The sequence below is a fragment of the Opisthocomus hoazin genome, chromosome 4, assembly GCF_030867145.1.
Source record: "Opisthocomus hoazin isolate bOpiHoa1 chromosome 4, bOpiHoa1.hap1, whole genome shotgun sequence".
Classification (NCBI taxonomy): Eukaryota; Metazoa; Chordata; class Aves; order Opisthocomiformes; family Opisthocomidae; genus Opisthocomus; species Opisthocomus hoazin.
Genome location: NC_134417.1, coordinates 67,094,680 through 67,109,934, shown reverse-complemented (window position 1 = coordinate 67,109,934; position 15,255 = coordinate 67,094,680). Strand labels below are relative to the sequence as shown.

General features: G+C 42.2%; 1 non-coding gene across 1 annotated transcript; it reads right to left on the bottom strand.

Moving 5' to 3' along the window:
* Nucleotides 1-7,349: 7,349 nt before the first annotated feature.
* TRNAN-GUU (transfer RNA asparagine (anticodon GUU)) lies at nt 7,350-7,423 on the bottom strand. Its single transcript has one exon. It is a non-coding gene; the product is annotated as a tRNA-Asn (tRNA).
* Between the last annotated feature and the right edge of the window lie 7,832 nt (nt 7,424-15,255).

Sequence of the window (15,255 nt, the reverse complement as noted above, 5' to 3'; positions counted from 1 at the left end):
GGCTCCTGGCTTACACTTGCAGATAAAGCTCCTTGGTGTTGAGAGAGCTGTGCTGGCTGCTGTCGTGCTGTCGTCAGCAGACTGTGCTGTGTGCTTTTGAAATGATGTGTAGAAGTCCCTGCAAAGAAAGTCTAAATTTAGTTGCTTGTCAGGAAGCTCAGGGTTTGTTAAGCCCCTATAGTTCTTTCAGTTCTGTATGAGGCACAGAACTATCTGCTGTTGCTAGCCTTAATAATTTACTGTCAAAAAAAATACCATTAGAAGCAAAGCCTGTTCTTACCCGAGGCCTTTTAAGAGACTGCTGTCATACAGTGCTTTTCTGAAAACCTGAAATAAACTGCAATTCCAACAGCCATGTTTTTGGAATTGGGAAGATGCTTGGGAGAACATAGAAAGGACCATGAGGACAACAGCAAAAGCAGATAAGGGGAGAGGTGAGACGGGCTTAGTCAGCAGGAACCCCCAAGGGAAGCATGAAGAAAACACCCAGAAGAAGGTCCCTGTGACCTGAAGAAAGCGCCGCTCCAGAGGTTAGCGGCTGGGAGTCTGAAGGCAGCGCCAAACAGTGCAAGGAGGAATAAGGACTAAAAAATCTTTCCAAAGAAAGTTTTTCATTCTTGCTTGCAATTATTTGATTAAGGAAAAAAGGGCAAATATCAAAACGTGGCCCTAAGCGCAGCTGCTGTGTGCACGGAATTAACGGAAGAGGAATTGCCATGATAGAATGCAGCCCATTTCTTCTTAAGTGAGTAAAACATACTGCAGGTAAACACCTGCATTTATTCATTGGACCATGATGATTCTTGAAGTGTTAGTGTTTCAATCATTGTCTTAGTATTTCAAAATACATTTTTTGATGTTGTTGTAAAAAGAAAATAATTAAATACTTTAAAATGGTAAGAGTTTCTTTTCTCATGTAGATTATCAACATGCCAGAAAGTTCCTACAAGGACTGAAGAGATAAAATTACATTGCCCAGTCTATGTAATCCACTAGGATGTGTGCAAAGGTTATTGCTAGGAGTAGGAGGTCGCATATGGCTGCCTGAGAAGCAAAGAAAGAACCCAAGGTTAAAGTAACACTTGAGGTTCAGAAAGGAAACTGCAAAGGGAAAATGCTGTCTCTTTTGTCATCTGCTTTCTCCTTCACTCTGTGATCTACTCCACAGCACGTCCTGCTAGGCACAGAACACTTCCTTTCTACCAGCCCATTGGTAACATCCAAATTCTTCTGTGTTTTCACACCTTCACCACAAAAGTGGACCCATTTGGAAATTAAACCAGAAAAAAATACATAGCACCTCCCTCACAGCTTCTAGGCTCATTAGCACTGGGAAGATGCTTAGTTTGGCCTGCAGGTTTTGAGCTCATCAGAACTTATTGCCCAACCAAGCGTTTTGCTTATGCTGTGCACAGCGTTGAAGAAACTAAAGGATGGCAGCGTTCAGACGATTTTCCTCCCTGGACTCTATGGGACTGATCACCCACTCATGTGATCAATAAATGCATCCGGTCCATCAGTTCCTCATGCCATTTCCCCAGGAGAGGGACAGAGATTAAAAGGCTCCTGCTGGCAGGTGCTGATGCCTCCAGTGAAAATATTCCTTACTGTATCCATAAATCTTACCAAAAAGTCTTCAGAAATTTTTAAAGTGCCTCTGTGTGTAAGAACTGGGCTTGCTACGTAGTACTCTTGACACCTAAATTTTACTAGTTGTGATGGGCAACATCTCTTGGGGCTGGTTTGCACTTTTATAAGCACGTATTTCCATGAGCACAACTCCCTCTCAGTCAGCCTGTGATCCCAGTACGCAGGGGAATCATTTGGGTAAGCAGGAATCCAACGACACAGCAGTTGCCAGGGAGCGATGAGTTCAATCTCCCCTTCCCCTGCTCCTCCTGGGCATAGCTTGTTCTCCTGCGCCCAGCGACAGGCTGATACACGCTGTTTCCCATCTCAGCAGGCTCCGCTGCAGCACGCCGGGCTCCCTGTAGCATGGGCTTTCGCACGAATGTGGCGTAAGTAGGTAAAAAATAGAGTTGATGAGAACACCATAAATTCAACCAAGGCAAAGCAAGAAGAAACTTCGAAACGTGGAAAGCTGTCGCAGAAGGGACAGTTGTAACTGTGCAGGCTGCTTCGCTGGGGAGAGAATCATGAGCTATGGACAACTATCTTAAAGATATCTGTTTAGCAGTTTAAAATATGAATACTGTGCCAAAGACTATGAACAGACAAATTTCCATCAATTGTAAGGGGCAAAACATAATTAACAGATTAACAGATCTACATTCCCGCCACACATCTTTAAACTGCAGCATTTGACGTGACTTTTGATTAGTTTTGCTGTTGTGCTTAGTGGTTTCAGACAGGATCTCCTAGAAACTGTTTTTCTGCCACGCACTTTATGCAGTGTTTTACAGTATCAGAATAATGTATACCAGTTTCAAACAATGAGATAACAGCAAGTTCAAATAAAGAAATTCTTAGACATTGTACCAGAAGTAATCTCTAGCTCATCTAGCTTTACTCAGGCTTCGTTACAAGCTCATTGAAATACCACTGATTTTCTGTATTGCTCCCCCATAAATCTCAGATGTAAAATGAACGCAGTATGTGGTGCATAAACAAAGATCTTCCACAGAAATGACTGTATTTCCAGATCCTTAGGCTGGAGTAAATTTGTCCTTCCCTGGAAAACAGGTGGTTGAATACAGGTGTTACATGAGCAAAATTTCCTAAACATGATTCCACGCTGAAGTGTTACTCTCCAGCTCCCCATGAAAGGATGGTTCTCATTAAGCCAAACATAAGTATCAAAACAAACAAATACAACATTTGAGCGCCATTTTGAACACAAACATCTGCAATATATATAATTCATTCCAACAATTATTGTCAACACCATCTTAGAAACGCACGTGTATTTTATTTTCTTACTGCTTTCAAGCTACCAAAACCGTTTCTCTGGGTGAAATGAAGTAAGTTATCCCCAACGCCAGTTCTTCAGACCCTCAGCGAAACAGCAGGAGCAGTTCTTCGCCCTTTCCACGCGCATCATGCACCACCTGTTGACTTGGCCACGAATTACCGGCCCCTAAAGGGTATTTTTCTAGGTTTTTTTCCTGAATTCACTGTCGTGGTTACTACCCAAATCTCCTGAGCTGCCTGTGGCCAAGAAAATCCCAAGGGCTCTTTCTGCAAAATATCAGCATCACAACTCATCCTACAAATATATTAGCTTATCAGAAGAACAACCATCTAAACCAGGAAAGCTCCTGGCAGCAAACTGCAGTCTCGCTTGGGGTAGAAAAGACTCAAGACGATAATAATTTAGTCTTTTAGTTGTCAGGCTCTATGCATCCAAAACAGCAGATGCAAATTCACCTGATTAATAGCTCCTCAGCGAACCAAAAGCTGGTTAACATCTGCTCGTACCTCACCTATCAGCCTCCTGCAACCACCTCTGTGCCAAGACACTGCTGTCAGATGGACTTCTGTCATTCTAGGTACGCAGCACCTTTGGTAGCAACCTGGAACAGGTCAGAGCAAAGAGGGTTTAATTCACAGAGGAACTGCAGAACAGGGTTCCTTCTGTTCTCCAGTGCTGCTTTGAGGTTTATGAGGACACAGGTGGCAGAAAGGGAATTCAAGACGACATCTCACAGGCGTCTCTTTCTTCCTCTCTGACTGCCTAACAAACTGCTAGATGCTCACACAGCTCTCATGGTCAGGGCCTCAGCCCTTCAGCGTACCATGTGTTTTGAGACGAGAAAACCAATTGGAGAAGCAGAGCTTTCATACCACCTCTCCTCCTAAGCAATCCATTCACACTGGAATCACTTTGGACTATTTAATTTTATATTAATCCAGGGTGAGGTTTCAACTTTTTCCTCCTGTTGTCTGCCTGCACTTCTGGAAAGGTTAAAAGTTCTTTTTGCAAGGCAAAGACAGCCTTGTCCTGAGGCGTAAGCAGAAGCCATTAACAACTGCAGCCACGTCTGAGTAAACTATTCACAACCAACTAAATTAGCCTCTGGACTTCATGGTGGGACTTGGCCATCGACAGTTATGGTTTGCACAAATATATATACAGGGTCAACACGAGGTTCATAATGTGGGAAAATGGTAGCAAACCAGTCTGAGGTGAGAATGGATTTGGATGCCCTCTCCTCACTGACGGAGTGCACAAATTTCCTCCACAAATTGCCACAGTAGAAGTTTGGTTTTCTGGTTTTGGTTTTCTGTTCAAGTGGTTCTACCACATTCATAACTACTGGAGGAATATCCATCCCCTTCTGCTTTCCATAACTTCTTCTGTCCTTAACACCATGGCAAACTATCTCACCCTGCCAGCTTTACTCCTACACTTAGATTTTATCTGAAGTGGATCTGTCCATTACCCCACCGCCACACCCAAATGCTTTTTGTACTCTGCCCGGAAGCAGTAAATATGGCCAAGTTCTCAGGCCTGGGAAAAATCATGTCACAGCCTAATTGCGTAAATGATCTTCTCTACCTAGTGGTCTAAAGGACAGGATTTTGTCTTCATGAAATCCTCCCTCCATAATGATTATAGGTTTTTCCGGGCAATTTTGTCCAAGTGGGCCTACTACGACCTTTTGGTTAAGGCATTTAGCATCTCAAGGTGTTAGTCTCTGCTCGTGATTCCCAGTAAATTTGCTACACAGTCCCTAGAGTATGTGTCAAGAAGAGTCATCCACATAGAGCCTTCCTTAATTTAGGCAAAATATTTCTTATGTATAAAATTGTTTCTGGTTGATAGTCTTTTTTACCTTCTTAATTTTTACCTTTAGCATTCAACAGGGAGTAAGACTAACTCTAATTCCTTGGTTCAAGAGAACATCCACAGCTATTATTTCTACACCATATTTGGTTTACCACAGTCATCTAAAATTTCAGTTCCCACAGAGGTTGCACATACCTGAAATCATTGGTTCACCAGATTCTCCACTGAGATCCAAAGGACCTCTGCTTACTCTCCTGAGGAGGAGCAAAGAGGGCAAACCACACCCACGCAGAGCCCCTGCCTCACAGTACACAAAGAGTAGAATTAAAGCCTGTATCATCTTCATCTCTCTCAGCTGCTTTCATTTGCAAATAGATACAAGAGGTCCTTTGAACTTTTTCAGTTCCATATTTGGTTCTGGGGTACAGACTTCAAATACTTTATTTCATCTAGTCCCTGCAACTTTGGAAGCTGTTGTTTTAGTTAGTAGTCTCCAATTTGTTGAATATCTTCAGGTCAAGAATTCCTTCCCTGCGCAAGACAAGCTGGTGGCTTGTGCCTGCAGATGAGAACGTCCCTGGCTGGCTCCATGCCCTGTGCCTGCTCTCTGCCAGGTGAGAGGAACTGGCGTGTCACGTCCCTCCTCCTGAGCTGGGATCCCCTCTGCTCCTTTGGGAGTATGAGCTCTTTGTCTCTCCTGGAGATTCAGGAATTACATTCCTACCGCCCATCCCACCCCCTGCTGCAGGTTAACCATTAAATAAGCATTTTGACAAGCATGTCCAGTGGCAAACAATACTGTTTCTGAGACCTTGCTCATGTTTAAGCCGGTGTTTCTCTGGTCCTGTATACAATGATAGTACCATCTCCATAGCCTTACTGTTTTCTGTACATCGGGATCTCATAGATCACTTCTTTGTATTAAGACTTGGGTATCCATTCCAGGTGTGACCACTCTGTTAATAAAATTACAGGCCAAGGACTGACCTTTGGATTAACTGAGTTTCTCTCTCACCTTCTTTCCTGATCCATATCAGTGTTCCCTTCTTCTCCTTATCGTCTGCTTCAGAAATTTAGTCTATAAACCTGATCTCTATGTTAATTCTACATAAATACCACAGAAATATCATACGCAACAACTCTGTAGCTCTTTTCTATGGGCTTTGTCTAAATAACTCCCTTACCTCTTTGCCACAAACACGATAGTGCACTGTTCAAACAAACACAACATGAAGACTAATTGCATTGATTCCTACTGACCCCTTCATCTGTTTTTTAGCATGGATACGAAGTTTAACAGATATTTCAGTTAAACTCATAGCCTTTTACTATCTGAAGCTCTGAAATTTATGATAGCATGATCTTCTAAAAAATAACAGTTTTAGACTGGTTATCTAATATGATCTGGATCTAGTGTGTTGAAAAACAACTGGGATTTCTTTTCGATTTTCAAGTCATTTTGCACTTTTCTGCCACCTTGAGGGCATATCTTCTGAAAACCAGGAGGTGTTTTTAAGACTGGTGCCTTATCTGTAGGGTCAAAGCCAACAGACAAGACCAAAGATCTCTTCTGGTTTTATTAGCTGCTCTTTTGCTCTAGAACAAGGCCAGCATTTTTTCTTGGTTCACCCCTTTATCACCTTCCTGCTCCCAAGCTGATAGTATGCTGGAGTTCTTGCTTCAGCTTTGAAAACAGCATTTTGATTGCTCCTTTCCTACTATTGAAATCCTTATGCTCCAGCACTATAGAAAGGAAGATATCTCACAAAGATTAAATTCTCGCAAGCACCATGAAAACAGGCAGATGGGCAGCGGAGTGAGAGCCCTATCAGTTTTCCCTGTGAGAGAAGGGCTGACATAAAATGGTAACAAGAGAGAGATGCTGAAGGATATAGGCTTCAGTGGTTTCTCTGCATACAGATTTGTTCCGGTTTTAGGCTGTAGAGAAAGTCATATCCTGTTAGTTAAGCCTCCCAGTACAAGTGTTTTTAAAGCATAAGCAAAAACATCACATCAAAGACTTAGATCCAAATGCTTGTCATTACAGCAATTATTGAAGTGTGCCATGCATAGGAGATTTAAAGCTAGGAGCAAACAATAACACCTGTCCTGCAGATTCCAACTCAGCAGGCTTTTACACAAAATTTCCGGAAATGGCACAACTACTCAGCTATCTGTTAATTCCTAAATGACAAATCTTTGCTAAGCCTGAGCTGCACAGTAGCCCATGTTGATATTATGTATATGCATGTTTACATTTCAACATCATAAAATTACGTAGACCCATCAGGGCTCACAGCAACCCAACAGAGCAGCACACAGATATGACAGAACAATGTGAACCCTAAGGAATACTCTGTAATATTCTGCTTAAATTAAGCTGTTTCTATGCAGTTTAATCTTTAAATAATGACCCATGGAAATACTTTAGTCTATTAATCCATTGGTGATACTTCAGCAAACTAGTGTTTTAATAAGCCTGAGGCTAACAGAGAATTTGTTTTCCAAAGTTCCACAAAATCATGGAGTGGTTTGGAAGGGACCATAAAAATCATCTAGTTCCAACGCCCCTGCCATGTGCAGAGGAAAGGGGAGAACCCGTCCCTGGGTGGGCTTGAACCACCAACCTTTCGGTTAACAGCCGAACGCGCTAACCAATTGCGCCACAGAGACTCCCTGGCTACAATTATCTTTGTAATAAAAAATTATTTCCCTTCCTGAAACAAAATTACCTTCCTAAAACACTGACTCCACGCAGCAGAGGTACTCCACATTACAATGAACGATATCCTAGAATCTTTCAAGCTGAACAAAACCTTGAAATACAATGTTTCATTGTAGTAGATCATTTCATATAGGATCTAAGTAATTCAGTGCTTAAATGCAAAAGCTACTCAACAGCACCCTGCAAATTCCAGTAAGAAATTACAAGGGAAAATAAATAAGATTGCTCTTATTGGAGAAATTATATTGGCTGGCAGGTTCTCCTTCTGAGTAGTGAGAAAAGAGCCATCCTCCAAAGGCTCAATCTCTCACTATCAAAATCAACAGACAGGGATAATTTCCTCCCTGATCTCAGACACACATGCCCGGTTCCACTGAATTTCAAACTCATTTAAAGAAACCTGGGAAATCAGCATAACTCTAAAGATTCAGTTATATCAAGTGCAGTGAGAAATGACCTTCTGGAGATATCTTTATAAGAACTTGACTTCTTCCATTTCTAATACAGCTTGGTTTTCACTTCTAAAAGAATATGGCAGGATCAAGTATAAAAATACCAGTTGCTTGGAAAAATCAGAGCTGACAAGACATTTAGTAATTTCAGAAAAGTTTGTTTTTGCACTGGTGTCCATAAGAGTAAACTACAATTTTTCATTCACAAACACAGCTCCTCGTATTTTGGCTTTTCCATTTTAACTTTTGTGCCATAAACTAGACAGACCTTCGCATCCTTAGCTGGTCCCACAGGGAAATACGTGCCCCTTTTACAATCACCCAGTTTCACTGCCTGAAATATTGCTGGATAAGCAACATCAGCTGAGAACATGAAGGCAGCTTAAAAGCTGCTCTGCGGAGCTGGGGTACTCGCAGTGGCCATGCTCTGCAGCCTCCCTCCAGCAGCATTAAACAACCTATACAAGCATTTGCCGATCAACACAGGTATATTTAATATTTTGCTTTCTATTTTGGAGAGGTTCTGAAACACTGAATTGCAGAAAAATAGTGGCAATCACACATGAGTGAAAATGGGTTTTTTAGGTTTATGGTCTGAAACCCAGTGGGACATTCTTCCAGTTTCTCTAGTCAGTGCGAAGTATCTCTTCATTTATCATTAATACTTACACTGTCCTTAATTTTTCTTTGGCCAAATGTCCTTTGTGTCATCGGAGTTTGCTTCTGTCCAGGCTCAAGGATCAAAGGATTTAGTTTTCTGTCTGAGTGTTTTCTTATCCACTGGGGAATTTTCCTAGCCCAGTTTTCCAGGCTTTATTGTGGGCAACAACAGCTGCTTCACTTCTCACTTTCTTTTCTAACAGAAAAGCTTCATCTTCTTGCTCCAGCTTTTTACCTACCTTCAGCTCTCAAAATGCCATTCCTTCCTTATACTGCTTTTATGCTTGTGAACATTGTTGTGCCAGGAAATCCAGCTTGCCTCTTCATCTAACCCTCTTCATGAAGTTCTTTTGATCATTTTCTCGGTTTTGACTGTTTTCCTGTCAATCATACTGTTTTCCTTGCTGTGCTTTGCCCTATATTGATTGTTGACCCCATTACAGACTCCAGGCTTTGAAAACTGAACTGATTCTTTAAGAATTAAGGGAATGAAAACAACCGATTTACAGAGATGCTTTACCTTCAGCCAGCACTCATATCACGTGCAGCCTGATCTCTCTCTTACTCTTACCAAGTATTTTTTCCTCAGCCTGTGTCGTTTCCTCAGCTTCTGGAAGGTCACATGCCATCTGCACATCCTGTAACAGGCAAACCTTTTTAGCTGTATCAATATGCACAAGCCATGAACAAAGCTGTAAGAGTAGGTGCTGTGCAAGCACAGAGCAAAAAGATTCCTCCCAGAGCAGAAAGAGTGAAGCCTGTCCAAGGAGTGATAGAGGACAAGTAGCCATGTCAACAGACTTTTAAACAGCCTTTAATAGATCTTCTAAGATCTTATAAATTACATTTAAGAAACTATATCTTTAGGCCTAAAGTATTTCAACATGATATCATGGGAAAGAGAAACAGAGAAGCGGGAATTTGAGCACGAAACAAGACCAGATTGGTCCAGTCTGCACAAAGTATAAAAATTACACTCAAGATCGTATCTAGTTGACGTAGAGAAGGATGAAAACTCAGTTATATTTTGCTGTTATATTTGTAGTAATGCAGCTTTATATTAGTGATTAGCTGTTAACCCCCAGGAGGGATGTGCACTCAGGCACTGCTCTTCTGGGATGAATCCCATGCTCGTTCAGATGTTTGCACTTCAAGAAGTACTGCATTTTTTATCTTCTACAGCTCATCACCAGAATCTCGGACAAGACTTATACTTAACAGCTGGACCACCCATTAGTATTTTTCTAGCATTTCTTTAGCTAATGTTCTTCAACATTTTAAAAAGTAGAAATAGTTAGTGCTAAGCTGTTTTCCCTTACATTAAATTTAAAAAAACTATTCTGCCTACATATTTCTTTCATGTAATCTTTGATTACATTACATTACAATGTTTTAGTTCATTTGCTATTTTCCCTAATCAGTATCTTCTGTAAAGTTCTTCATGGAACTTCATTGCCTCTCAGCTTCTTGTCCTGGTAATCAATAAATGAAAATCAGCTCTCACTCACACAGGTACCTTGCCTTTTTATCAGAGTACACCTTCCCGACATCTGTGACATACGTGACCGTTGAGGCAGGGTATGTTACAGCTGCACACTAAGCATAAGCTGCCCGAGACTTTGATGTAGGACTTTTTGAACTCAAGGCTAAGTATTTTTTCATGGACCAGTATCAGACAGACTACTAATGTACTACACAGAACGTTAATGATGATTAGTGTTAATGATTTTTACTAGAGATCGCACTGATAGAAGTGGAAATGATCTCTCTCTCTTTGTTTTAAAGAGAACATGGTAATTACAGGATGGCATCTGTATTGCCAGCAGCCAGAAGAGAAGGCTTCTAATGCTCCACAAATGTGACACAGCTTGGACAGTGTCTGGGTAGGCTTCCAAAGACTGCCCCATAAACATAAAGAATTTCGAATTTCAAAGACACACATCTGGGAGCATAAGGGAGAACCAGGAAGAGCAATAATGTGAAAACAAAGTGTTGATGAAAAAATAATAACTCAGCTTGACAAGGAACTAACCGTGACTGACATTTTCTCTCAACCAGAAGTCAAGAGAAGAGAGGGGGAAAGCAGAAAAAAATAGTACTTGCATACCAAGAAACTCATCTAAATTGAAAATCTATAAAAGCAGTGATTTGTGATAGAATTTCCAAGACCTCCCAGGTTTGGTGGCGTATTTGTTTCAGTATTTGGCTGAGATACTATTCAGGGTACAGTGCTTAACTGGACAAGTCCACTGAGAAAGAAATTTCTTACTCTCTATGCTCCCTCTTCATTAATGTAATCAAATATTTGCAATAGACAGCTACGATGAATGCACACGTCATATGGAAACTTGATGCTTACAATAAGATTGATTGCCATTATGAGGCTGAAAACTCAGCAATTAAAATGTCTGATGCCATCATTTGGCAAGTACAAAAAAGCTGCTGAAGCAAAATCTGCACTACTGAAAATATTGCTCTGCCCAGGAATCTGTTGGAGATCCAGCTCTATTTCCGGAATTACAATATGACCAGAGCAATCTGACAATGCTGCACAAATTAAATTAAGATGTGATATGGTTTGGGGTATGGCAGATTCTACCAATTAATTATGCAACACTTAACCTGTAAAGTAATGTAGAGAATGTTCCGGTTACTATGACAAGCAGTATGTTCCTCATGAACATATGAGCATTTCCCTTATGAAATTTACAGATTAGAGGTAAGTGATAATTTTTCTTCCAGCTCTGGTGCCTATATTCCTTACTGTATATACCTGGGAAAAATTAATTCCACTCCTACAAGCATATAGAAACTTTAAATAGAAAACATCACATGAGAATACCTTAGTATTCATCTGACCACGAATGTTTAAATATCAGCTCATTGTAACAGCTGACTTTATACAATAACAGTTAGTTTGTCTGTTCTTACATGCTTACAGTCCTTGGGATTGCCTTATGCCTTTGCCTGAGGACAGCAGATTTAACTCCAGAAGCTACATGTGGCTGTAAAGCTGAAAACAGGAAAATCAAGAGAAAGAGATCTATCAGCTCTAGACTGAGCTTATCAGCAAACTCGCATGTGCACAGCAGGTTTGACCCATGGCACAAAGTTCTCCTTCCATTTACACTGAGCCTGTCAAACAACGTCAGGAAGCAGTAAAAGAAGAATTATCTCACCTAAATTATGTATGTGTAAATGATATCGGTCCAATTTAAACTTATTATCTAAATTCAACAGAGAGTTGCCATTCCTAATGGTAAGTCATCCACTTTATTCTATTTTATGAGTAAATTACAGGCGCCTTACTTCCACCACTTCTACAGAGGGAGGTTGATGATTAGTTTAAAATAGATTGTTTCACTATAAATGGGTGGGGTTAGGCAAGATAAACCAAATCGAATACAGCCAAAACCCACAGTAATCTTTTTAGCTTCTGTCATTAGTGACTACACATAACACCACAGTCTCTTATGAAAATAATTAATTCAGTTAAACCAAGGCTACATCTGTAGGAAACAGAAATGTGAAATCCCTCCTGTGGCTTTTCACTCGGGGTATTGACAGCCATGACCCCGTGCGAGCAGGAGTGCCACTTCTCCTCCGCCCCTCGGAGGAACTGCTGCTCTGCTCGCTGGGTCTTCTTGCTGCGGTCGCCCCAGGGGTTCCCCTCCCGCTGACGGCCTTTGGTGCTGCCAGAAGAACAAGCAGAAAGCCAACAGGCAGCTTTAGCACCGGCACACCAAAAGCTGAGGTTTGACTGATCAGAATTGCCAGCAGACTTCTGGTTTACTTCCAGCACACTAAGTTTACCAGCAGGCAGGAAAATAAAGCAGGTATGTCATGGAAATTGCAAAGCTGCTTCTAGCTAATAACAGCTCATGGCTGGAGTCGGTTCCACGGGGTACTTAGCAATCCCTAATTAGCCTTTTATATCATGTCTGTTATATACAGTGGTTTTGGTGTGAATCACTTAGGTGTATGTAATGATGCCAGATTCAAATTGCTTGTCAAAAACCTGTAAGAAGCAATACTGCACGCATGCAAACCACTTCCTAACTCATGGCACTTCAGCCAACAGCTTCTGCCTGAAATGTGGGAGATATCTCTTGTCAAACACCTAAGCAATGTCTCCAAAGGAGCGATGAAGCAAAAGCAGATGCTCACATCCACATACATGTTTAATATTAAAATACACAGGTGGCTTGTCTTAATTAAGGTACTTAACCTGTGGCAGTATCAGCGTGCATTTGTACAGTCCCAAAAGAACAGAGATGTAACCCAGACGTGGAGTTTTCAGGCATCACTGAAGGCCGGTGTCACTGCGGACAGGAACTGCCCAGGGACTTCCAGTGGCAGGTGGCAGATCTGAAACAGCCTTCCAGAGGCTGTGGGACAGAGCTACTGCCTCTGGATGCTGTCATCTTCTGAGGTATCTGCAAATAGAAGTGTGGTTGTTCTGATATCGTTTTAATTTCTGCTGTTCTTTCATAGGAAGCAGCTGATTTAGTTGAAGATCAGTGAAATTCTCCAGAGAGACTTTCTCGTATTAGAGAGCTGAATTCTTTTTGGCACTGCAGCCATCCTAACTGAGAAGCTGAGTCAACACTTTGGGAGCTCCAGTTGAGCTCTGTGCTTTCTGCATCTACGCCACTCACAGTACCAGCATTAATTGGGCTAAGTTTTGAGGAGCTGCACTCACAGTCAGTCACCTTGCAGACTTCCAGCACAGCCAGCAAAATTAACACAGTTGCATTGCAGAATGAGACAGGCTGAAGTAAATCTATTTTGCTTGAATGAAAAGTCTTACTTGTTCATGAATAAATGCTATAAAAACAAATGAAAAAGAGTATCTGGGTCCTCAATGACTGCAGGAAAGACACATTTCATAAGACTGTTAAGAATCGTTAATGAGCAACAACGTAAAGAGCTACAAAAATATATTCTAGGGAATACTTTCAGCTACAGAAGCTGTTTGAAGATATTTGAGTTGCTTCCTAAAATGTAAAATGTTTGCAGCTCTTACTTGAACAAATGTGAAATGAGGCAAAGCAAGCTAATTGCTAACAGGAATACTTTAACACATAGTAAGGTTTGTTCACAGTAAGAAGGCTTTGAAAATCCTTGGCTTTTTGAATGTTGCATGACCAAAAAACAATACACAAATGGGAATTTTTCATTTATGGAGTAAAATAATCCATACTATGATCAGATTTGGGGTTTTTTTTGTTTGTTTGGGGAGTTTTGCTAGTTTTTTTGAAGAAAAAAATACCCCAGTAACTACAAATCTGTACACTTGGGAGTTTGCATGGTACCTTGTTTTCCTCTCTCCCTGAGAGAAAAAGCCTGAGCACTTCAAAACAGTAAAGTGTTTTTATTATTTAAGAAAATTGCTCAGAAACTGAATGAATTAACAGACTGAATTGAACAAGAAAAAATATAGATTACAAGCTGACAGTAAAGACATTGGTTGGGTGGAAATGGCATGCACACTGAATATCTAGTAACAGCGCACACCAGAAGAACACTTGGAACTCAGAGCTTGTATGTGCATTGCACTATGTTTGCACAATGCTTTATCTTCTTCTGTTTTGTTGTTGTTGTTTTCTCTTGCAGTATGTAGAATTTCTAGTTTCGTTTTAGGTGTTTCACTTTTTTTCCCCCACCTGCTTTTTCACATATTATTACATGAATAATGAAATCCATCGATCTGCAGAACTTCCAGAACAGTGTTGTCTGGATGACAGGGAAATCAAAGGACAGTGAAATGAAAACCGGATTTTTTGTGTGTTCAAAATCCAGATAATTCATGATTATTATTTACCCTCTCAGTTAAAAAACGCCTTTTTCCATTCAATTTTTTGCCCATTCCTAATTAAAAAAGTTCTGCTGGATCTGAGGGAGAACAAGTACTTCAAAACCTGCCGAGCCCAGTAAGTACTTCATCACGAACCCGAGGCGTGGCTGCTCGCTGGGGATTTCCCAGATTTATGCGCACACATACTGAACACTTTTCCCGACTTTTATGTTTGTTTGTGTATGGTTTATACGGTTTATGTACCACCACTGCATGTCGTGGAAACGTGTTTCCCGGGCCCGCCCTCACCGGTCCGGGCCTGGCGGGTGGGGCTCGGGCGGGCAATTTCTGACCCCCGCCTCCGGGGGCGAGAACCCCCGGTAAGCCCCGGTTACCGCTCCAGTAGCTGCCTGCGGAGGAACCGGCTTTCCCTCGGGTGAGGTGTCAGCATTTCACTCGCAACGCGCACTTTTTCCCCCCCCCTGTGTGAACGCAGGTAGACCTGTGAGCGTGTCTCAGCGTTCTCCGCGTTCGGAGCGAGCCGACGCCTCCCTGCCCGGGCCGGCCGTGCCAAATGCAGAGCGACAAGCGTTTAAAGATCGCATTACGCGGGGAAGAGCCCCGTGCTGCCCAGCTGTCACGTACCGGGCCAGGCACAGCACCGCGCCCAGGCACCCCTTCACGGAGCACAGCCCCAGCGACCCCTCGGCGACGAGCCGGGCTCCGGGGGCCACCGAGCTCCCCGCCTCGCCCCCTCAGCCGCGGGCCTGGGGCCCAGCCCACGGGCAGGCGCCGCGGGGCGGGGAGCGCAGCGCTGGGGCCGCCCGCTGGCGGCCGAGGGGAAGCGGCGGCGGCTCCGCCCCGGCCGCGG